Source organism: Talpa occidentalis, unplaced genomic scaffold, assembly GCF_014898055.3.
Source record: "Talpa occidentalis isolate TD23 unplaced genomic scaffold, MPIMG_talOcc4v2.1 talOcc4.13, whole genome shotgun sequence".
NCBI classification, from domain to species: Eukaryota; Metazoa; Chordata; class Mammalia; order Eulipotyphla; family Talpidae; genus Talpa; species Talpa occidentalis.
In genome coordinates, this window is record NW_023601322.1 from 38,035,389 (window position 1) to 38,061,287 (window position 25,899).

Genomic DNA, 25,899 nt, shown 5'->3' on the forward strand with positions numbered 1-25,899 from the left:
ATTTTGTTTTCCCAAGGTAATTAAAGAAATAGAATGACAGATGATACAACAAGATATACTGGATGAAAAAGCAATTAGAAGAGCTAAGTAAATATATTTGAGACAAATAATAGCAATGAATTTTAAGATAGCATTAAAATTGAATTAAATCTATAGAATTATGATAATATCATAGAGTGTCAGTTTGTGAAAATCATCCAGAATGAACAGGAAATGAATTAAAAAGTCAAAAGTATCAGATACTATATGGTTGACAGGACATGCCAGTAATGCAGATCTAATATAGAAATAACTGCTAAGCCTGAAGGAAATCACAAAAAAGCATTAAACAACATTAAAACTCACAATGGAAGAAAATATTTGTGAAATAAAGGTAGATTTGTTTCTAGAGCTCAGAAGTTTCACTCTATACCAAATACTAATAATAATAAATTCACAGCAAACAAAATCTTGAAAGTTGTTGAATTTCAAATATGAAGAAAGTATTCAATAGACATTGAGGCAAAAGTAATAAGTTGTTGACATATGAAAAGAATTAGATAATTTTCAGATGTCCCTTAAGAAACACGAATGATAAAAAATAGCAGAGTGGAGTCCATAGTATATAAAGAGGTGACCCAAACATGTACAAAATTATTTCTATATTTGGGCACATTTATATATGTGAAAATAATATAGATAGATATACATATATAGATGCACAAAAAAAGTAAAAAGAAGCATCACAAATATGCAAAGTTCAGGAAAAGTTGCCAGGTAGGCCTCCTTCCTAAAAACCACTGAAAAATAAGTTTGTCGATTGAGACAAACCAAAATAATACTGAAACCAGTTCAACACACTGATAATCTAACAAGCTGGAGTTTGTATGGTTCCAAAACACATGCAAATGTAATTGTTCTTCAAAAATTACATAACATGGGACAAAACTTTCAGAGCATCTTCGAAGGACTAGAAGAGTAAATGTGGTATTTACTCATTTATCTTCCAAAGTCCATCAATACTGTCTTGATTCTGAGGTAATAAATTGAGAGATTCAAGTTTAAATATATTTTGAAAGAGAATAAGTAACTCCTGAAGTACATATACACCCTGGAAACTGTTAGAACAAAAATCACAGAAGTTAAACAAGTAGAAAAAAAGCTTAAATAGGGGCCTCCCCGGTGGCGCAGCGGGCGAGCGCTGGGTTGCGAAGCTGCCCGCAGTCTCTGCAGCGCCGGTTCAATCCCCGGCTGCTCCACGGCCACCGGAGGAGGGTCCCACATGGCGCGCAGACCTCTCCTGCCGCCCGCTGCTCCCCTCAGCAGTGTACTTCGGTCCTTCTGCCTGCTCTGCTCCCCGCTCTGGCTCTGGTGAATTCTCTCACCTTCCCCGCATTCCTGACTGTACCTAGTGCTTGTATAAATAAATAAATAAATCTTTAAAAAAAAAAAAAAAAAAAAAGCTTAAATAAAATATTTAATTTTTTTCTCTACTTTTAATGAGTTTCAAATTTGCAGAAAAGTTGAAGGAACAACAGAAGAAATGACTACATATCCTTTTCCCACTCATCTGATTGAAGTTCCACAATGTCCCAATAACACCCTTTTGAGCCAAGAACCAAATCCAGGACTATATGCTCACACAGTCATGCTGAGTCTCCAGTTACTTTTGATCTGGAACAATTCCTGTGTTTTCATGACTTTCAAGATCTGGATATTTTCTGAAGATTACAGGCCAGTCTGTTTGCAGAAGACCTCTCAATTTGGACTTGCCCAATATTTCCCCATGATTAGAGCCAGGCTTTCTGCATTTTGTCTAGAATATCACAGAGAGTACATTCTTTTTCTTGTGTTCAACCAGGCTGCACACATTACCCACTTGTGCTATTACTAGCGATGTTAGTTCTTTTTTTAAAGATTTATTTATTTGTGCATATAAGAACTGGGGTACAGGCCAGAGGTGTGGGGGGTAAGAAGATTCACCAGAGACAGAGCAGGGAACAGAACAGGCAGATCTACTGAAATACACTGCTGAGGACAGCAGCAGCAGGCGAGACAGGAGAGGCCTGCATCACCATGTGGGTAGCTCCCTGGCAGGCCAGGAATCAAACTAGTGCTGCAGAGGCTGTGGATAGCTTCACAGTGCTGTGCTTAATCCCTTGTGCCACCAGGGAGGCCCATTTCTGAAGACTTCATTAGATTGACATCTGCTAGGGAGCTCCTTCAAAGATACTTTTTTGTTTTCTGTTTAATAAATATTATTTAGGTAGATGTTTTGAAATTATGTAAAATTTTCTTCTTCACTACACTGTCATACACTAATTTTAGCATTCACTGGATTTTTTGCATACATTATTGTGATGAAAACTGCCAAATAGTGACTTTTCTGTTACCATTTTTTTTCTACTATGAGGCAGAGCTTTCACTTCCCCAATTTATTTGTTCATTTATGTCAGTATGGACTTAAGAATTTCTATTTTCTTTAATGGATTATAATCAGTTACTATTCTTCATTTGGCTGCTCACACTGTCTCAGAATGGACCAATGGGAATCACTTCAAGCTGGTGCCTATGCTCCCCCTCATTCTTGAATCTCATAATGATGCAAAACACTAAACTCAACCGTATTGTACACGATAGACCTAAAATAAACTCAGAAATGGTTGAAAGGAAAACAATAATTATTTTCAAAAAGGCAAAATAGCATGTTATTAGTATCTGAAAATTTGTGCCTCAAACCTTATACAGAACATTCTAGTAAAATAATTAAGATGATTATAGTTAATGATGTTGTATGGTACTTTTGAAAGTTGCCAGGAGAATAGATCCTAAAGGTTCTCATCCGAAGGAAAAAAAAAATGTTTGTGAATATATGTGGTGATGGATGCTAACTAAACTTAGGGTAATCATTTCACAATACAGTATGTCAAGTCATTTTGCTTAAACTTATATGATACTGTGTGTCAATTATATCTTAATAAAATTGGGGGAAGTGAATGTGTAATTAACATTTAATCTGAAGGTCAAAAAGATCTCCTACCCCAACAAACCAAGTTCCAAACCTCAAACTCCCCTCATGAAAAAGTACAAACACACATTTGCTGGCAATATAAATTATACGAGAGAGGTAAGGACAGTTCTGTGTACAACAGAAATTATATCTTCTAGTTAATATTTCCAAAAATTGAATTATCTCACAACATAAAGGAAAACCTCCTAAAACCTACTAAGTTCCAGCTAGTTCAGGTCATATTCACTGACCACTGCAGAGTAAAACCAGATATAAATAAATTAATATCAGAAGAAACAACAAATGGAGTCTACTCCTGATGGATTAGAATTCTAGATTTTACTGTTTAACCATGGGAGAAAATCAAAACTGCAATTGAAGAACATTTTGGAGAATAACAATAATGGGAATACTACGTATATATGAGAGCTGGCATTTCTTATTAAAGGAAAAAAGATGTTGGAACAATTAGCTAGCCTTCTGGGGAAAAAGAGTAAATTTGGATTCTTACTGCATAATTCCTTATGCCAGATGAATTCCAGATGGAATAAAAATTAAAATATAAAAAGGGAATTTATATTTAGCCATAGTTCTTTTTTAAACCATTTTGGGATAACTGAACCCTTTCTTACATTAAACCACAAGCAGCAACTAAAAAGATAATATTGGTACATTATACTACATTAAAATTTGGAGTTCTGAAGAGCAAAAAAAAAATTACTAAAAGAAACTGAATTCGGAGGGAGATAAATGTTCAATAATCCCAACATGGCAAAAATAGCCAATATGAAAAGTGAAACACGACCAAAAACCAATGGAAATTACGTGAACAAACATTCCAGAAAAGAAAAACTGAAATGTCAGTAGACGTAATAAGAGATGTTCAACCTTGCTTATAATGGGTGCTAATATGCACACGAGCTTGTGCACAGGGAAATGTCTGAAAAGGTAGACACCAAAGTGTTAACAATTATCTCTGGGAAGTGGGATTTGTTTTCTTCTTTTTGGACTAGCCTTGATTTCTTTTTTTTAATGAGCATATATTAATGTTATGATTGATGATTAAATTGTTCAACATACCAAAAGCACATAAAAGGCTCCTATTCCCCTAAATTGTATATAATGTTCTAAACCAGTTTTACCTCAATTGAAAAAAAAATTTAAGAAATGTTTGTCGTTTAATCCACCCAGTCTATGGCAGCCCAAATGGACTAAGATACAAGGGAAATGCTCACTTCATATTGGTAGATAAAATAAAACAGGTTACAAAATGATGTTTTAATATTTGTTTTGTAAAGGAGATGTGTTAAATAACTGGTTTTCCTCCATGATGGAATTCTGGACCATTTTATGTTCACCTTTGTGTTTTTCAGTGATCTATAATAAATATTGGGAGGGAGGGGGTGAGTCAATAGTTTGAAACTAATAAAGGTTTATCTGCTACAGGTATAATACTCCCATAATTACTATGAAAATTTAGGTTTCCCAGCTTTCCTTGACAGGAATAAAACAAGGGCCTGCAAGAGATGTGCAGGATTGAGACCCACAGGACAATTTTTTAGGTAGATATCTCTGCCTGGTCAGTTGTTGAGACTTCACTGGGGAACCAAGCTGGTCATCCAGTGTCTCAGCTTCAAGCAGGGCTTACAGCTCAACAAATATTTATGGCACCCCACCTGGTACCACGCATCTGGGGACATAGAGATAAACAAGGTGGCATGCTTTTCCACGGGGTGCCTCCAGTGAGAAGATGCAGGGGATACATAGCTGGGGGTATGCAGTGATAGCTGTGCAGTAACAGATGTGCAGGCTCAGAGGGAGAGCAGAGTGAGGAAAGGAGACCCCATCTGGCATACCTGGGGTGGAGGTGTTTCCTAGGAGACAGGACTCTCAGAGTTTAAAAAAAAAAAAAAAAGAAAGAAAGAAAAGGAAAAAAGGTGGGGGTGAGGAACTCTGGTCAAACCAGGACATATTTGTCACCCTAGAGTGAAGTCAGGGACAGCTTCCAAGCAGAGATTCAGCCTAGGTAGGGTTCTGAAAAGTAATTAGGCCTACATATAGGAAGAAATGCAGCCCGTGACTTTCTTCCTGCCCAGGTCTGTGGCAGAGAAGGTGAAGAATTGGACCAGAGAGCATAGCTCACTATGCAGCCAGTAGTGTTCTGCTTTGTGGCTTATCAGTCCCTTCCAGGGCTGGGGAGAAAGAGATTATAACCTGAGGGAGTCTTCTCATTCTGGAGGGGATTCTTAATCCCTCTCCACAGTGTGAAGATGAACCTGTCCATGGACCATTGGCCCCTGTGAAGAGCAGAAAGTGCAGACTGCTCTGCAGCACGACTCCCCCGATGCACCCCCTACCCCACCCCTGTGAGAAGTGAGAGGAACACCCAGCAGGTCCAGTAGGATATCAAGAACATTTGTATTTGTCTGGGGGAGTTTTCTGGAAGAATTCATATAAAATAATATAGTTTGACTCCTAGTAACTTATTCATATTTGCCCCATAGAGGAGTGCTCCATTTACAGGAGGGGCAAAGACAAAGTTCTGCCACTTCAGAGAAAAGACAGAAAGACATAGTACCCGGGATGCTGCAGGGCTAAGTCCAGGACAGCAGTGAGCATCAGCCAGGGGTCACTTGTTCAATCTTAGTGGACACCAAGGCACAGAAGTGATGCCTCCTGGGGACTCCTGGAGTGTGACAGGGTAGCCAGCTCCCTCAGAATGGTGAGAGACAAATGTGGGGGTGCTGGCTGATATCACAGGCCTCCAGAGAATCCTGTGTTCACCCATAACTGCTGTTGGTCCACCACATGGACAGCGAGGCTCATCCTGAACGCCTGAGGAGAGGACTTGGTCTCTGCCCATGATGCGCTGACTTGGGGGAACTGAAGGGTAAACTGAGTTCCTCTCTTTCTGATCTCTAAAGGACAAATTCAGTGATGATAAAACCTCTGCCAGGTCATGTCTCATCCCAGCATGCCTACCATATCCAACACTTGTCAAAATTATGGTGAGATTGCTATTTTGTGAAAAAGAGTACAGACATTTCCAAGCTTGCTTTTGAGCAGAGGGGAGAACAACGCCCCATCCCCCCGGTCTGAATGGAACATATTCCCTGTGAGTGTAGGAAGGTAGCAGGCAGAGGAACTGGCCCCTACTCCTCAATGACCATCCCACTCAGCCATCTTCAGCCCCGGGGAGAAGGAAGGACCTGACCAGGCCCTTTGCACTCCTTCCTTCACCCTGTTCTACCTGGGATATATTTTGCAAAGCCATAGACCAGAGTCTACTACAAAATTGGAACTGGGGAATATCACTTCCCTGAGCTGCCCTCAAGGAAAGGGATTCTGTGATCACATTGTTTGGCCAAGCACAGCACACTGGAGCCCATGGTTTTGGAGGACCCTGGGGGACCTCTGCTGCCTGGGCCCCTGGGTGCACCCTGGCATTCATAGAAAGGTGGTAGCAGCAGTAAAGCATGACTACTCCTTGACGCTTCTACACAAGGGACAGCCAGGACCTCTGTACCTTTCCAAAGATTTTCTGTACCAGCCAGGGTCCAGCCAGCTATAGGACCCAACTCAGATGGTTCAAGAAGCTTTAACAACTGACAGGGATGATTTTCACAGCTGTGGACAGAGAGAAAACAAGCCATGAAGAAAGAGAGAGGCACCCCAAAGGCACCAGGAATGGAGGAGAGGTTCTACAGAGGTTGTGGGAACTGAAGCCATGGGGAGGGCACTGCTCTCTTATGGAGGTGGGGCTGGGGAGAGACCAGACTTCCAGAAACACAACAGAGAACAAGAGCAGGAAAGACATATCCCCATCTCTCTCCTCCAAGTGGAAGTGAGAGGAGAAGAGGAGGCAAGAGGAGCTATCTGCAGAAGTAAGTTTACTGGCACACAGAGCAGATGGGAAATTTGGGGAGGACCTGGACCCTACCTTACAAACCAAAAGGGAACAAAGCATGAGAAGTTTACAGTTGCTCTGGGAATATCCCTCATTATTTAGAAGTTTTTATTTGCTTTTTTTGAAATATTGTCCTAAAATAAGGAACAGGAGACCCAAATTCTGAGTGCCCCAAATGAGGAAAGAATGTTGAGTTTTGCTGTCACCACCTGTGATTTCTATAATGAGGACAGCAAGAAGAAGGATTAAGACTGTTTCCCTTTCGAGGATGGCTGCCCTGTTGTCCAGCAGGATATGACTGTAGGAGATTTGGCACCTCTTTTATCAAATTACCCCCCAAAAAAAACATAGCCATCTGAGCAGATTTTGGGGCCTGGACATTTTTGAGGCATGGAGGCTCTTACGTTTAGGCAAAAGAGGGATATTTTGTATTCTATAGGATAGAAAACAAAGACAATTAAACATCTTTTGATCAGCCCCTATCTCCCAATGTCCTAAAATTTACATTTCATTGCAATAAAAGAGAATCAAAAGAAGTTCTGACTTAGAGACTTATTCCTAAACCTGATGGATTATAAAACCTCCCTTCTTGGAGATCTGCAATCTATCTTATTAAAATATCTAAGCAGTCCTACAGAAAGAAACCCAAGCAACTCCTCTTAATCTAGGGTTTCAATACTTATGTGAAAATAGAACTTGGTTTTTCATCCAAGCACCTTTTGGAAGGTAGCATGGTTTCTGTAAGCCATGTGTCCAGGCTCTACCTGTACCAAAAGGCAATGTTGAACTGTGTAGTAATTCCTCATATAGAAAGAGACAAAAACTGCCCTAAGAAAAAGCTCTCAGGGTAGAACAGGGCAGCCCTCGCAATCAAACTTAAGAAAAGGGCTAAGATTGGATTCAAGCCTGGTAAGAAGAAAGTATACAGTGACCTCCACTCAATGTACTTGGCTTCAAAGGGACTAAGACATGTGTCACCCATGCTAACTAACTTCTCTCATCCTAATCAAAAAGACTTCTGAAGGAGAAGAAACCTGAGACCTATCTGGGAAAGAAGAAGAAAAATGGCATTTTTGGAAGAAGGAGCAGTGTCTGCAGCTTCTCCAATAGGGCCATAGGAAGTCAGACATGGAGAAAAGTGAGGCTGTTATTAACAAGAGCAGAATGAATGGGGCAGTGTGACAAGTGTGCCCAGGCAGGATAATGGCCCGTGCAGAACTTTCAAGTCCACATAGGATTTCAAGTCTGATTCCAGGAGCAACAGGAAACCAGGTAGACTTTGAAGACACTTCAAACTGAAAATAATGCACATTGCAATGCACAGGGTAGTTTGGAAAAGAAGATAGAAGGTTCAGATAGAAGGTTCTACTAGCTTCTGAAAGAAGGCAGGGATCCAAGCTACAAAGGTAGGGTCAGAGCTGAGAAGTTACATAGAAACTTTATATCTCACTAATATAATTGTTACAAGGGACTAAGGGGATAGGGGAGTTAAAAATAAACTAAATTTATAAGCTTCATATGTAATTCTAGTCTTCAGACTATAACCTACCTCAGCTCGAATTTCTTGGCAATTCTTCATCTCCATTTTAGTCATTCTGCCTCATCTTACTCTGGGCAAGGCAGTTGGCTTCCATGCTTCAACACTTTCTATGCCCATCAGCCTTGATGCCAGAGGCAAAGGCAACTGGAAGAGGAAAATATAGCCAGAAATAATAGAAACCTAATGAAAAAAGAAAGGCTGAGATGCAGGCCTCCCTGGTGGTGCAAGGGGTAAAGACACAGCAAACTACGAAACTGTCTGCAGCCACTGCAGCACGAGTTCGATCCCCAGCCAGGGAGAGACCCACATGGTGCAGCAGACCTCTCCTGTCTCGCCCACTGCTCCCCTCAGCAGTGTATTTCAGTGATCTGCCTATTCTGTTCCCCACTCTGTCTCTGGTGAGTCCTCTCACCCCCAAACCTCTAACCTGTACCCCAGTTCTTGTATGCATAAATAAATAAATATTAAATAAAAGAAAGGCTGAGATGCATTCTTTGGTGCTAAAACAAAGTAAAAAAAAAAAAAGGAGGCTTGAAAATAAACTTACAAATCTGAACGACAGGCCTTTGGGTTCCATGATTTGGGGTCCAGAATCCTTGCAGGACCTCAGAACTGAGCTTAACACAATTTGGGCTCTACCCCTTGGAATCATTTCAAATGATCCTGAAATACACTGATGCCCAGTCAGATGACATCTAAATCATCTTGTGCACATTCCAGAGGACCATCTTATTTCAGCCCATGAGTCTTATCTCAAAAGCACATGGTCATAACACCTAAACCCAATATTATCACAGGAGCTAAGACATATCAACACAAGTTCAGCCTCATGTTGAAACTGCTCTCAACCAGATTTTTTTTTTCCCACATGCCATAATTTTCCCAACATACTTTGATCCACCACATTATTCTCATTCTTCTGGTCACCTCCTAGTAACCCAAATGTAAGAGTTTATGGTCATCTTTGACTTCTCCCTCTTTTTCATTCAAGTTTTATTAGCTTTGTCTCCACATTGTTACTAAGAATTATTCTCACAAAACATGTCCCCTATGTTTAGGCCCCCAGGATATACAATATGTTCTATTGCTCCAGTGCCCCCAAATATTTTCATGATCCACTAACTACCCCCCAAGTCTACAATGCAGCCAGAGTGAGTGTCAGGCAGGTGTAGCTCAGTCACAACTACCTGCCACTAAAACACCCTTTTGCACAAACTGATTTGTAGGGCAACACCTCTCTCAAATTATTATTGATGAGTACTCCTCTTTTATTTACTTTGACTACACTCTTCACCACAAATATGTCACCATAGTTTCCTACTGGTCCAGGTGATGTTACATAACATATAACTTATTCAAAAACTTAGAAAATTATTATTATCTTCATCAATGTCAAAATAAAAATCCTTCTCAAATACCATCTACTCTCCAGTGCCTTACTAAACCCCTTTGCCATAAGTTATTTCACTCTCATTTGACCTCTTATGAAGGGTTTCGAGACAATCTACATTGTATTAGAGTTAATTACATTCATATCTTAACTCCCCTATTTGAAAATAAGCCCCCTGAGTGCAAAAGCAATACCCCCCCCATCTTCTCCAGAGTGCCCTCCTCAATAAATATTTACTGAGTGGTTGGACAAATAAACAGTTTTACTTAGAATGCACACCCCCTCAGCAAACGGGAAATAAATGGAGAATATGGAATATCAATGGGAGGCATTGCTCCAGCTGCTGCTACAACACTGTTAATTACACAATACTTTTATTGAGCAATTCGGTGGTAATTCTTGCAGCTATTCCTCCTTAATAAGATCCATTGTGCACCATAAAATAGTAACTGGGATGCAGTTTGTATTCCACATACATCACATTTCTCTTTAGCAGGTTCTTCCATATCCATAATCTCATCATTATTACTATTAGCCTCCGAAGACAGTTGACTTGCATTAATCAGGCCTGCTGCCATTCCCTTGCCAGATTTTCTGCAGTTTTATTGTGCTTTTGGACATTTTAATTAACTTGAAAAATTAATTTTAAAATCTTACCTTATTAATGCTCTGCCCCCTTGGAAATCCCTTCTTCTTGTTTATGATCACTGACCATTTGAAGATGAGGTCGTTAGTGATGAAAGCTCTAGAGAATGTCCAGGCCATCCTGCCATAGACTTTATGCAATTTTTAAATCGAATGAAAATAATCCAAAAATGGGGGGGGGGTGGAGTGAGAAGGAAGGACATTTCTGTTGCTTTGGGAGTTAAATGAATTATCATTTCAATTATGCCATAATATTTACTCCTCAACTACCTGTTCTTTACAGAAACTCCACAAAGCTAGTTTATTCATGCCGTATATGGAGCTAAATTTTGTTTTACCCAATTTGACAAGCTGAAATGAATAAGCTATCAGATCTGGTCATTTAAGAACATTGATACATGGCCTTAAAATAAGCAGGACACATCAGTTCATAGTAGCTTTTTGATCCCTGATGTTCTTTCTGGACCCTAGGAAATATAAAGAAATAGTCCTTACACATGGGTACTTCATTTTCTAATAAATAATAGTAACATCTCACAGGCTGACTCCAAAAGTTTGGTAGTGACTTCCTGGTCACTGTAGAGGGTGAGAGTCTATACTGTGATCTTCTACAGAGCGTGTCCTTCTTCGTCAGAGCTGCCTACCACATGGACAGGATGAGTGAGTGACAGACAGATACATTTGACATCCACATTATAAACACTCAGTATTTTCTTAGTATAATTTGTAAGTGACTCTCAATTTTGATTATGAGGACCTACTTTTAATTTACTAAAAAGGGAAGACTGTTGACATGTAAAACATAAGACAAAAAACTACTATGAATTCAGTAACTAATTTACATGGATCATATTTCATTTATATTAACTACCTCTCCAATTGACCATGAATGACATGGAGGTTAGGGCCACTGATTCTCATGCAGTTGAAAATCTGTGTATGACTTTTGACTCTCCAAAAACTTAGCTACTTACAGCTTACTGTTGACCAGAAGCCTTACTGATGACATGAAGAATCAATTAACACATATTTTGTATGTTACAGGTATGATATGCTGTACCTTACAATTAAGTAAGGTAGAGAAAAGAAAATGTTATTAAGAAAATCATAAGGAAGAAAGAACACATTTATAATACTGTGCTGTATTTACAAGAAAATCCACATATTCATAAATCCACACGCTACAAAACCATGTTGTCCAACAGTTGCCTGGACATACATTTAAAATACATGATTCACACATGTGCAGAATTTCTTGTTTATTCGATTTGCAGGCAGTGTGTGGTGTGCACATGGATTTGTGCACTCTTTGTATTAACTCTACCAGTGCCCCACACACACTCCTACTCCTCTAGCCAGAGCTCAGATGCTCACAAAATGGGAACCCCTTGTTTTAGTTATATAACTCAAGAAATGAATACTCAAACCAAAACACTCACATGTATGTTTAACTTTGAACATTTTCAAAGTTTTCAAACATTTCAAAGGGATTTATTTTGCTATGATTCTATGTTTAATGCCTCCAGTTTTGTATAATAATACAAATCTAGAGGACTACCTTACTCTGCTCCCTCCAGGGCTGAGCTATATTAACTCACCACCAAAGGTATCAGTTGACTAACAGGAATCAGGCACCCAACAAAGTTAGTCTGTTATAAGGATATTTTAAGGGTGCAGTCATACGATTGGGCATATTTACAAAGTTAAGCTTAATTTAGTTTCCTTTTATGTCATTTAATGACTGGTGTTCCTAAAAAGTCACCTACCATCCCAGACTTTAATTTCTTCATATATAAAATGGAGATAACAAGAGTGCTTGGATCATATGTTTCATATTGAGACTGTTACATGTACTTTAATATACCAATCTGGTGCTTTGAACATAGTATGAACTTAATAAAGGTTAACTAGCAAGAGCAACAATGGTAGTAGAAGTAGTAGAAGCATAGTTGGGCCCCATGGAAACTATATATATGAGCTGAAATCTCCCAGTCTCTATTTTCAGGAACTGCAGTTTCTTGCTCATCTCTCTTTGTCATAGGCTGTTTTCCACTTGGTCTCCTAGTTTCTGTTCATCTCTAATTCCGCCTGAACATGGCTGAAAGGAAGTCCTTCTACAAGAATGGGGAATACAGGAGGGCGGGAGCTTTGGTTGATTTCGCTCCCTATCGTCTTTCCTGATGCCAGGTACCTTAGGCCCTCAATCAATATTCAGGACATGTGTGGCCCATCATGACCCCCTCTCTGGATACAACTCCACAGGGCCTCATGAGTACCAGGAATCCAGCACCATCTGAATGATCCAGTCTCTGTTTTCAATTACATATTCCAGAGAAGAGAATATGATGAGATAACTAAGGGTTGGCAAGAGGGAGTAAGCATGACTTCATGAACTAAAGGTAATTCAGGTGAGCTTTGAAGGATACAGAAGGGTTTGATACAGAAAGGCAATCACAAATAAAGGTGATTCCCTTTATTTGTATATATATATATATATATATATATATATATATATATTTAAAGATTTATTTTTATTCATTCATGCATAGGAGAACTGATGTGTAGGCCAGAGGTGTATGTAGGGGGTAGGGTTAGGGGATTCACCAGAGACAGAGTGGGGAGCAAGACAGGCCAATCTACTGAAATGCACTGCTGGGAAGAACAGCAGGCAATACAGGAGAGGTCTGTTGCGCCATGTGGGTTAGCTTCCTGGCTGGGGGTCAAACTCATGCCACAGTGGCTGGCAACAGCTTGATAGCTCTGAGACTTTAACATTTGCACCACCAGAGAGGCCCGGTTGCCTTTATATTTTTAATGTTCATTAAATTTTGCTCAGTATTTTAGTAAGCACAGGCACACCCTGCCTTTGCGACATAGTTTTTGTTTAATTTTGACTGTGTACAAAGCTCTGTAGTAAACACTGTTAGATATACAAAGCCATACAAGCAGATCATGCCTTCAAGATCTTTCAGTTGCTTTAAGGGAGAAGATTTAGACACATTAGCACAGTATGAAGATATATGAAGAAATTGTCTTTTAGTCTAAAGCACAGGCTTCCTAGAAAAGGTGAGACTTAATGCTAAGCACTGAGATAAGCATAAGAGAATAGAGACTGAAGGGATGTGTAGCAGATACTCTCTTCCTGATTAAAGAATCCCCAACCCCAACGCCATTCTCCCTTCCCACCCCCATTATAGACACCAGAGGAACTACGTGCTTATTTCCCCAGCTGCTCCTAGAGCTCAGGGGGTCATATGACACAAGAATTCTGAGCAATGGGGCATAAGTGGAGGATGAGATGTATTTTTGCTCTACTAATAAAGACACAATAATCACTCGGGTCCTTCTGACAGATCACAAGGAAGTGATTATTAATTCTGCAATAATCTGCAGCAGCAAGGTCCTTTGTATGAGAGAAATGAGCCACATTATTTTATTTTAAGATTTATTTATTTATACAAGAACTGGGATACAGGCCAGAGGCATGGGAGGGTGAAAGAATTCACCAGAGACGGAGCAGGGAGCAGAAAAGGCAGATCTACTGAAATACACTGCTGAGGAGAGCAGTAGGTGAGACAGGAGAGGTCTGCTGCGCTATGTGGGTAGCTCCGTGTCTGAGGATTGAACTCGTGCTGCAGTGGCAGCTGATAGCTTCATAGTGCTGCGTCTTAACCCCTTGTGCCACTTGGGAGGCCCAGAAATGAGCCACTTTAAATATGAGCCACTTTAAATATGAGCTCATTTAAAAATGAGCCACTCCAGGCACACAAGGAAACATTTCCTTAACGACTTTCTTTTTTAAAAATTGTCTAAATTTTTTCAAATGAGCCTATGCTATAGACTTAATATTTGTATCCCCTTCCCCCACCACCACCACCAAAAAAAAAAAAAAATCTTAAATTAAATCTTAACATCCAACGATATGGGGCGTTTTGGAGGTAATTAGGCTACCAGAGTGGAACTCTCATGAATGGGATCACTGCTCTTATAAAGGAACCCCACAGCTCCCTCACCCCTCCTACAAGTAAAATTACAACATGAAAACAGCCAGCTGTCTATGAACCATAGAGCAGGCCCTCAGAAGATACCAAATCTGCCAAAACCTTGATCTTGGACTTCCCAACCTCCAGAATCCTGAGAAATATATTTCTGTTGTTTATAAGCCACCCAGCCTATACCATTTTGTAATAGCAGCCTGAACAGCCCAAACCAGCCTAAATGATATTTAATTGTTTCAATTTCCATTTTATATCCAGGCTTTTCTCTGCTTCCTTAAATAAATTAATACAATCCATCAACTGTCACTGTCATTCATGATTTACTAAAATAGATTCTGTCCTATCAAAGATTCTCGAATGCTCACCAACTAGAAGCACCTTCCCTAACTAGACCTAGTGTTAAGCATTCTTTGAGCACTCTGCTCATGACTCATTACCTTCTTTTCTAAGTATGAAAGATTTTTAGGGAAGAAATGAAAGGGCAGCAATGCCATATTAACTTTAAGGAAGGGAGAAAATTATCACTAAATCTGGCTCAAAATATGAAAAATTGTCCCTGGGTTCAACATTCAGTGACTTCCCACCAACTTGATGCACCCACTTCATTTTTGTCTCTACACCCAATGAGCTGAGGACAGAGAGAATTTAATAGAAACTGGGAAAGACCTATTCACTGACCAGCCCTATGCTTTTTCAGAATCTTGATAGCCCATCCGCAGATGCTAATGTGCAAGAGCTGGCACTGTTTCATGGGATAAGAAAAAAGGGGGAGGGACTTAAAAATAAATAAACTTCATCTGAAAATTTTCACAATGAAAAAGCAAAATCAGCAAATAATTTTGGGCACATAAGCGGGACTGGAGATAGTGGCTAATGGTTCCCATATTCCAGAACAGGTAGAAAAAAGAAACTAATGCCTGGGTGTACACACCATTGTCCTAGACCTTCACAGGTGCTAGAAAAAGTGATTGCTGCTGAGCCTGTTGGCTGAGACCCCACTGGGTTAGCATTGAATGGTCTTGTTTCAGGTCAGGAGCTGGTCCTAGCCAGATGAGAATGCTGGTGGAACATAAGCATTCCGGAGTCTCCCACATCTTAACTGTGTCACCTTGAGTCATGTTATTTAATCTCTGTGAGATAATGGTGCTTTCCCTTCTATAATATGGCATTGTTTGGAAATTGCTATAATATATTTAAAATAAAGTATGTGGCACATTATAAGAACTCAATAAATGTTAGCTCTTATTATAATGCTATTGTTGTCCTTATGATCAGTGTGTCCAGAGGCATTTAATACCCAGATGGCACTTGATAGATAGGAATGAATGAAAAAACGAATCAACCAAGGAAGGAACAAACAATAGGAAAACGGTCACAAAGTAATACATATTTAACTGTGGATTTAGTGGTTTCTGGAGTAAATCATTTTCTTTCAGCTTCATCTCTCTTCAAAAAAAATGTTCATTTTCAAATCAGTCTCAATCAGCAGACTGAGACTCACTTTGCTGATATTTCTGATATACTTACAAAGTAAAACGCCTTTTAGTGGCCGAACTATTACAAATATCAATGTTTAGCAAACAAATGGTTACTTAGAAATGGGAGCAACACCTATTAAACCTGAATGTAGGAAGGTCTGTTTAAAACTCTGATGTCATTTACGAAGTGCTGAAAACTCAGTCTGTCACATTCACCCAGAAACTGCAATTCTTAAGGAGTAAATTAGAAATCAAATACATAGCTTCGAAGGGACTGTGCATCTTTTTTAAATGTCAGTTGAGATCTATTCAAATAAAAGAGGAAAGGGAAGAGCTTCAGAGCTTCACAATTTCACAGCAGGTCAAGAGTAGGAGGAGCTGTTTCAAAGAGTCTATTTAGAAGCATCACTGTGCTCACAGTGAGCAATTAACACCAGCATTCTAATCAGGAGCAGAAAGTATTTCAATCTTGGCCCACAAGAGCAAAAATTAAAGTTAGCAGCACAAAATTTACTGTTCTTGGGTATTTTTCTGAACCTATCATCCATGTTTTATGCAGGTTATATGTAGTAAATGAAGTAAAAAAAATGTGTGTGCCTTCTAAGGAAAAGTAGTTTAAGGTTCCACCTTGGTGGCTTTAGCCTGTCATCCTTCCTTGGAACCTGAATCTGCTTATTTGGTTAATCCCTCTGTCTCCCAATTGAGAGCCCAGCTAGGATCAGCTTTCAGCTTTAGACTGGGACGAGAGTGCATATTTTCCTGTCCCCTACCTAGCCTTAGACTTCGTGTCTGCCAACGCCCATCTTCCAGGGTATGCACAGCAAGTTCAAGAAACAGCAAGTATTCCAGTGTGAGCACAGTGGGTGGTCCTGTGGTGGAAGATCGGAAAGCCACACCAGGTTTACATAGGTTTAGGCATGGGTGGTCTTTGTAATAATAGATGGTCTCCAATCTCCATAGTGGATACTCCTCTCTAGAATTAACTTTGTGAGTCTATTGTTTGCATACAAGATTAAAGTTATTTTAATGTAGTACCTATTTCAAAAATAGCCAAATGTCATTTTTACCTTTTATTATTAAATGTTTTATAATAAAAACATCCTTATCTACATGCTCAGCACTGGAGAAGGGCACATTTTTAATTTATACTACATTTTTTCCACATAATTCATTCTTGATTTTATTGTCTCTGCTATTTTTTTTTAAAGATTTACTTATTTATTTATAAAAGCACTGGATACAGTCAGAAGCACGAGAGGGTGAGAGGATTCCAGAGCCAGGACAGGGAACGGAACAGGCAGACTGACGAAATACACTGCTGAGGGAAGCAGCGGGCGTGGCAGGAGAGGTCTGTGCGCCATGTGGGACCCTCACCAGTGGCTGGGGATCAAACCGGCCCTGCAGAGGCTGCGGGCAGGTTTGCAACCCAGCGCTCAACCGCTGCGCCACCAGGGGAGGCCCATCTCCACTATTTTGAGAATATCTTTTTCTGCAACATTCCACACTGATCTCCTCTTACTTAGATCTATTCTCCCTTTTCATGGTTGTCCAAGTCCCTGAACCTCTATAACCTTCCATCCAGCAATCATCATGGCCTGACTTACTTCTGAGTTTCATAGTTCAGTATTTTGAAAGAATCTGATTGGCTCAGCTTGAGTCAGGAGTCTACCCCTAGTCCAATCAGGTTGTAGAGGCTAAGTCATTTGGCACATTCAGGCCATGGGGCCACTCTCCCAGCACAACTGGAGGATGCTTATAAAGAAGCAAGCACAGGCTGGGTGAAGTACAAGCAGGCTTCCCACATATCCCCTTTCAAACATGAGTGCTTCAGGCAGCATTTACTTGTGGGGGCAGTTTTGTGGAAGCTAAAGAACTAATAAAGAAAAAGAAACCCATTAACACAATTTGATTCTAACTACATTGTCGCTGATTGCAGTTTAATTCTGGATGGTTTGTTATTCTTTAGTTAACCAGAGAAGAGACATAATAATTTCAGGGTAAATGATGGACTGTAATTCAGATTATTGTCTGATTAAAGTCTCTAGGCCTAAATTAAAGTGATGATATCAGGCATAGAGAGTGTATTTTGAAAAGAAATTCAGTTTATCATACATAATCAAGATAATATTGGGGTTTCCACAACTCTTAAGATTTAGATAAAATGTCCTCAAGTCCTATTTCACACTTGTAAAAAGTCCAGTGTTGACCCCAAGATTGCTGTGCATTTCTAATTACTTTTGTCTCTAAGCCCCTGCTTCCACTGGTGGGCTGAGTGTATAGATTAACCAGCCACCTACATCCTCTGCCCATATCTCTCCCCTTCATTTCAAATTAACTTAGATTAAAGCTCTGATCTTTCTTTCTTTTCACCAAATCAAAAACAATTCATGCAAGGAATGGTGAACTTAATGAAGATATAGGGAGACAGAGGATGGCATCCCACACTGGGTTTACCCCTTCTGCTGCCCCAGCAGGGAACCTCTGTACTGGTCAGAGTAGGGACCTCTGTACTGGTCAGATCAGCACCCAAAGGAGAAGAAAAAGCTGAAAGTTGAGCCAAGAAAGACTGGGAAAGGACAGGAGAGGCCAGGAAGGCAGGAAGTCTGAGGGTGGGATCCCCTGACTTTACTCATCACCGTATGTAAAGCATAGGAATGGGAAAACCAGGCCAAGGGCAAATGTAGCTGAAGCCCTTTTAACTGTTCTCCACCTTGCTGACTGTCCTCTTTAAAGCTTTCTCTCTGATGCCTGGGCAGACTGAAGCCCAGAGACCAAGAAGATACAGTCTAGTAGACAAATGTTTAGCAAGAGTCAGTGTGTTTATACTTAAAACAGTTTACACTGTGTGCATATACACCAAATGACTTGTAAATGGGAAAAGAAGAGAAATTGTTGTTTCTACAAAAATTAAGTTGAAATCTTTGGAAAAACTTTTTAAGATAAATAACTTTCCTTCAAGTAGCATTAGGGAAGACACTTGTAAAAGACTTGGAGAAAATTGTGAAAAATCAAAAGGATCCTGAACTCAAACATCTGAAGTCCTAAGTTCTCTTCAACTCAGAAAGGAAAAACCAGAAATGTATATAAGGTGCATTATAGAGATGTTTCATATACAAAAACTCCAAAGGACAGGGTCACGAGGAAAAGGGTTTGGCACTACATCAAAAGTATGGGGATTTACTGTGTATACTTTAAATGTTTTGATTCCTAATTATAACTGTATTTTTAAAAAATAATCCAGGGTCCTCCCTGGTGGCGTAACGGGTTAAGAAACAACTTATGATCCACAGCCAGGGAGCTATTCACATGGCACAACAGACCTCTCCTGTCTCACCTGCTGCTCCCCTCAGCAGTGTATTACATTCAATCCGTCTGTTCTGTTTCCCATTCTGTCTCTGGTGAATCCTTTCACCCTACCCCCCCCAACAGTTCTGGCCTGTACCCCAGTTCTTGTATGCATAAAAAAATAAATCTTTTAAAAATAATAATAATCCAATAACTTGGTCAAGGCTTAGGAATTTGGAAAGTTGGTTTTGTGATTCAGAGTTCTCTGCATTCTATGAATTCTTTGGCAGCATTTGCAAAGTACAGAATACAGGTCCAAGGAGAAACCTGAAAGGATGTAGCTAGAGAATTAAGGCCTATTCCATTCTATTCAGAGTGAGTCAGAATTCTAAGAAGATATTAGGTATAGGCAAAGGATGAGATAATAGACAGAAGCTAAGGCCTGTGACTACGATGGGAAATCAAGTTATTCTAGGCTAGTTTTATGGTCCACATCCCACTCAGCTTGAGCTGAACTTATTCTATGTGTGTATTATACTCACTCTCTGCCTTCCTGAATGGCACGTAACTTCTCTAAGACTACACACATTTCTGACTTATTTACTGTTGCATCCCCAGCACCAAAGCTGAACTTGGGCACATCAAAGCTGTTCAATAACACTTCTGAATTAACAAATCATAAATCCAGTCAAAAATTAAGCCAGATGACAAATTCATTAGCAATTAAATTTTCTGTCAGGCAACACCACACTGATAAAGACACGGGAGTTGTGGAGCAAGCTGCACAAGGCAGGATGCTGCTGAGAGCAAGATCCTGGCCATTTTTATTGATAGAATAATCATAGAACATTAGCTCCGTGATTTAGAAGGACAAGGAGAAAAGGATGGGTGAAACTCAGGAATGTCATCTAGGGCTTGGGGGACATGAGCCTGCTGACCATGTTATCAGCTTGATGACAAAGTGGTGTAATTGAACCTAGACCCCAGACCCCAGGCCATGGTCCTAATCTTATCAACAAGGCATTCCACTGGTCAGCTTTTTGTCATACATCGGTCCTCGGCTCCCGGGGCATTCCCTGTCATACCTCATGATGAAGGAGTCGAGAGTAATTTTATGCATCTGTCCTCAGCCCCCCAGGCGTTCCTGGTCATACCTCTAGATGCATACCCTTCCCAGAGTGATCAAGCTTTCTGCTCTTGATTGATATGAAAGGCACCTTGTAAGGTTTGGCTCATATGACTGTGACTGGACAGTACTGACCTTTGTATAGGTTACCTGCAGAACAGCAGGTAACCATAATGGTGGCTGAACAGGCCGCTTAAGTCTAGCAGCCACTTAAGTCTAGCAGACCCACAATTAAAAATAATGTTTTTAGGAAAAAATGATTGTGGTGAAAGAAAGAGAAGTACATACAAAACTGAATATACAAGTTAATCTTGATTTACAATAAGCATAGTTCTACGATGCTGTTCTCAAATGGAAGTGGTAGTATCAACAAGAGCTCATCAGAGGATGGGGACTGACTGCAAGGGCTCATCCCAAGGAAAGGAAATAAGGACAGAAGCCAAAAGCAGGTGGAGGTTGTGGCCCACTGTCCATGTGGGTCCCTGGGAAATGTGCCAGATAAAATGCAGGACTCTGAGTTCCATATTATTTTCAGATAAATAAAAAAATTTTATTATCAGTATGCCCCCTAATATTACATTTTAAATAATAATAAATATTACTTATTGTTTATCTGAAATTCTAATTTAACTGGGCATTCAATATTTGTATTTCCTAATTATGCATTTGTATTTGCTAAGTCCTAGTTCTTAGCTAGGTGACCACTCAGAGGCCAGTCACCATGCAGCAACCTTTTATTTAAAACTCGATATGCAAGTATCCCCAAAACTTGATTCAAGCTAAATTTGCCATCTTTCTGCCATGAATGAAAATTCAAATGCCATAGAAAAATGAAAACAAACAACTAAAATTAAGGCCAATACATTGTTTTCACATTGAGTCTCTAAACACACATGGAGGAGAGGAATGGATTCTGCTTGGAGAGGAAGCCAGTATTTTAAGATAACAATTTTCTGGGCTTGTCTTTGGGTGTGAAATTATGGTGTCCTGGACATTGTCTAAAAAAGAGAGGACTAAAAGGGGAACTTAAATGGCCATGGTAACATAAGCCTTATTTCAGGACTTTTCCCTGAGGAATTAAGACCTTGAGAGACTTGACTAAAAAGAAGTGGACATTGGCTAGAAACAGGCCTCAGGTATCTGATGAGAAGTTTGGTTTTCAAGGAGAAGCATGATCCCTGACTCAGGATGCCTGAGGAATGTGTGAGCACAAGGGTGTCCGACATTCCACTGTTACTGGTTCTGGGCAGGACCATCATCTAAGGCCCTTTGATTCACTTCAAGCCTGTTGGATAACTTAAGTCCACTAAACACAAGTCCCTGAGTTGGGCTCACTAGAGACTTAAAGATCAACAATGAAAGGATGACTCCCTTCCAGCCTCTGCAGTACACACACTACTCTTCCACACATGACGACCCTGCCTGGCCTGAGACTGGACATGAAGAATCCTCCCTTTCCCCAAGTACAATGGAAGAAGACGATGCTTGAGAGGGAGGTGAAACAGTATGATTGCCTAAATCAGAGAAGAATAAATTACATTAACATGTGAATAGTGGGCAGGTGCTCTAGGTGCTACAGTGGATGGCTTTATTTTCTTTTTAGTGCTTTTGTACAATGACTGTGTATTCGTTTTGCTGCCAGGAGAAATGATTAAGAATCTAAGAAATGACCACACAATAGGCAATTGTTAGAGGAGATAGAATGGCTGGTGGTAGCGAGACTGTCATCTCTAGATGCCAGGTGGGGTCTGAGCTCAGAAATAGGGAGAGGTGGGCCTGCTCCAGAAGGTGCCAGTGCCCACAGCAAGGAGGACAATGCCTGCAGGTTGGCGGGAGTGGATGGAAGGGTTGGATTGTGACCAGGGAGACAGACTTAGTAGAAGAACCCAGCCAGAATATCTTCTGTTTGAGAAACTCTGTTCAGATATGTGTATTTTTATCATTACAAAGATTCACCAAGCTGTCTCTAAATCTTAAGCAAAATGTCAAGAAATGAAGAGATTTCATATTTTTATCCAGTGTCTCTCTGGAATTTACTTTTTCATTATTTGTTAAAAAAATTTACATTTAAAAAGTAGCAGGCTTTTCTCTTCAGGAGAACATAGAGTTATGCAGCACTACTCTCTGTACAGATGGCACACTGGAGCCTCAGGGAGCAGGACGGACTAGGTGAGGGTGCACAGTGTACTAGTCAGGGTTCTCCAGAGAAACAGAACCCAACAGAGAGAAGAGACTGGTGTTAAGGAATTGGTTCATGTGATTATGGAGACTAGTGAGTCCAAAATCTGCAAAGCACACTGGCAGCCTGGAGACCCAGAGAAGAGAGGCGCCATTTGCCAGCAGGAATCCCTCTTGCTTACAGCAGTTCAGTCTTTTGTTCTGCTTAGTCCTTCAACTGATTGGATGAGGCCCACCCATATTATGGCATGCAATCTGCTTTGCTCAAAGACCACTGAATTAAATATTATTTCACCCAAAAACACACTTATGGAAACATCCAGAATAATATTTGACCAGATAACTATGCACTGTGGCCCAACCATGTGATTGCATAAAATTAATTGTTACACTGAGGTAGTTAGAGGTAGAAATGGAATTAAAATCCAACTTCCTGATTCTCAGAAATTTAATACCATTCCACCATGTAGTCCCTAGAAGACATATACTTATGAAACAATTTAATTCCAGAATCTTAAATATTTTGTTTCAAGAAGGTGGGAGTGGTGATGTGGAATGCAAGTGCATTCATTTATATGCTTTAACTGATTTTCCCCAACAATATTGCTGCCTGGACTTATTTCAATCCTAGAAAGAAGCAAAATATAATTTACAGAGAACAAACTCAAGACCTGCCTCTCTATAAAGCCCCCACAGTATCCCAATCTCACCATTAAACATTAATAAAAAAATCATGCAACTCTTAAGTATGGATATTTGATGCAAAAATTGTAAAATATAAAACATTATGAGGCACATGCTTCAAATGTCAGTTCATGAAATGTTCTTCAGACACATCTCATCATTAACCCTAAATGGTGATGTAATTCTTTATTAGAGAAAGAGCACACAAGAGTTCACACTTTCCACACTTTTGTGTTTCAAATACAACACTTTCCATCTTACCTCCTATGGTCTTTTTTTCTTCATTAAAGGAAAAAAGAGAATGTAAGTTTTGAGTTAGCACTTCCTTAAGACAGTTACAATAGATGAGACTTCCCATCTATTTCACCTTAATGGAAGAATATTTTATTAGCTAAAGAAGTAAAATGATAACTATTTAAGGTTGTCACCTTACTTCAACTATCATAACCTTATTTCAACTACTATAATATCACTGCCATAGCAAACTATGAATTCCTGTTTCAGTATAGCCTTTTTTTAGGACTTAGTTGGTTTAATATATTTAGTTGGTTTAATATATTGAAAATCCTAAATGCATTGGCAAATATTTGGAGACTACAACTAATTAGAATCTAAACAGTTAATAAGAATTAACAAGTAATGTTATCAAGGAGAAAGCAATGGCTGACATAACAGATCAATAGCTGCACAATGAATATAATTCTGTAGTCTATAGTTATATCTTTGTAAAGGCCAGAACAGTGGGATCTTGGGTTAAAACATCAATTCATTCTGTCTTCACGATGATGATCTTGGCTAGGCAATGTTTTAGTCTGCAAAGTTTGTCATAACAAAATACCATGGACTGGTTAACCAAATATCAGAAATGTATATTTTTGGTTCTGGAAGCTGTAAGGTCAAGGTGACAGCAGAGTTGGTTTCTGGTTCTCTCTTTTTGGCTTGCATATGGCCACCTTTTTTGCTGTCCTCACATGGCCCTTCTTTTGGGATTTAGAAGGTGGGAAGGGAAGGCAGGAGAAGGTAGAGAGAAAGAGATCTGATGTTTCCTTCTTTTGTAAGTATACAGTCCTATTGGCAGGGCACTATTCTTATGGCCTCTTTTAACCTTAATTGTTTCCTTAAAGGCCCTATCTCCAAATACATTAGGCTCCAACAAATGACTTTTCAGGGGACATAATTCAGCCCCTAACAGTCAATATTAACCACCTAATATGTCTTTTACTACTATTTTAGCCTTTTGCAGATCTTTTTGTTCCCTTCTTTTCCTCCCCTTTCTTCTTATTTTGTTCTCCTATTATGTACAGATTTGTTTCCATTCCACATAAACCTCATGGCAAATTAGAAATGTTTTTCATTGTTTTTTATAATGCATTGAATACTTGGGATCCTTTCTTTAATGTAAAGAGAATGATTCACAATTATGGCAAATTAAAAAATGTTTTTCTTTGGTTTTTTAATAATGCATTGAATATTTGGGATCCTTTCTTTAATGCAATGAGAATGATACACAATTAACTCAAAAGAATTCAAAACATATTTTTCTCAATAGTCCCAAGAACTCACATCAGCTCTAACCAAATCCAATTCCACATGGCAACAGAAACTCAGTGGAAATACATATCAGACCTGATTTCAGGAGAGTTTCTTCTTACATGTATTTAATTTATGCAAATTCTACTCTATCTACTTGGAGGAGGGAGGGAGACCTCCTCTAAACAATGTCATTACTAAATACTTGCCATGTAGCATTCTGCTATTCAACGAAAGAAAAGCAAAGTATTCTTACTAGGGAGGAAAATGTGACCATCACCCCACGGTAGATATTAATAAACCTTATAAGATGCACTAAGTCATCCACGCTAGAGTTGATGAGCAACTTAGAATCTTTTCAAAGATACTTTTGATGTTATATGATTTTTGCCTAACAATTTGCTTTCAAAACCAAACTCCAAATGGAGACTCAATTCAAAAGTGTATCATGGCTAAGTTTAAGGGCAAAAGTAAACAATAAACTGACCAACCCCCAAAAGATGAACAAACTCTAAGTGAAGGGAAGAAAAGAGGGCATTCCAGGCACAGGGAACAGCAGAAGCAAAGGCAACGAGTTTGGCCAGAACACCTGGGGCAGGGCTTCCCAGAGGAATGTTCCTAATACCAGGGGAATGTTTTCCAGTGTTAATGAGCCCCCAGGCAGGCTACCACTGAAGCTAACACTAAGTACCTTTGGTGACAAGGCACTTAGAAGGAGATAAGGAGATAGGCTGAAAAGGTGTTTATGGGAAGTGGCAAAACAAACAAAAAGGGGGTCATCTGTTAAGGTCAGGTTAAAAGGCCCTTAAAAACCAGATCAAATTGTGATAAGTTGAAACTTTGAAACTAGGGCAGAAGAGCAACTTGAAGTATCTGGGATATTGTCTGACAGCCCTCTGCAGCAATCTAGCCCCTGAAAGAACTTGGGGCAGGGGGAGTTAATACAGAAGGTTGGGAGAATCTGCATCTCAAGGAGAAAAATTCCAATACAGAGGGCAAAAACTTTAGAGTTAAGAACAGTAAAGCAACCTATTTAATAAGATTTCATTGTAACGTCATGTTCAAAGGTCCTAAAATAGGTGGCAATCTATTTCTTAATAAATGCCTCTGAAAAAAACAATTATAACAATCTCTCTCTAAACTGAAAAA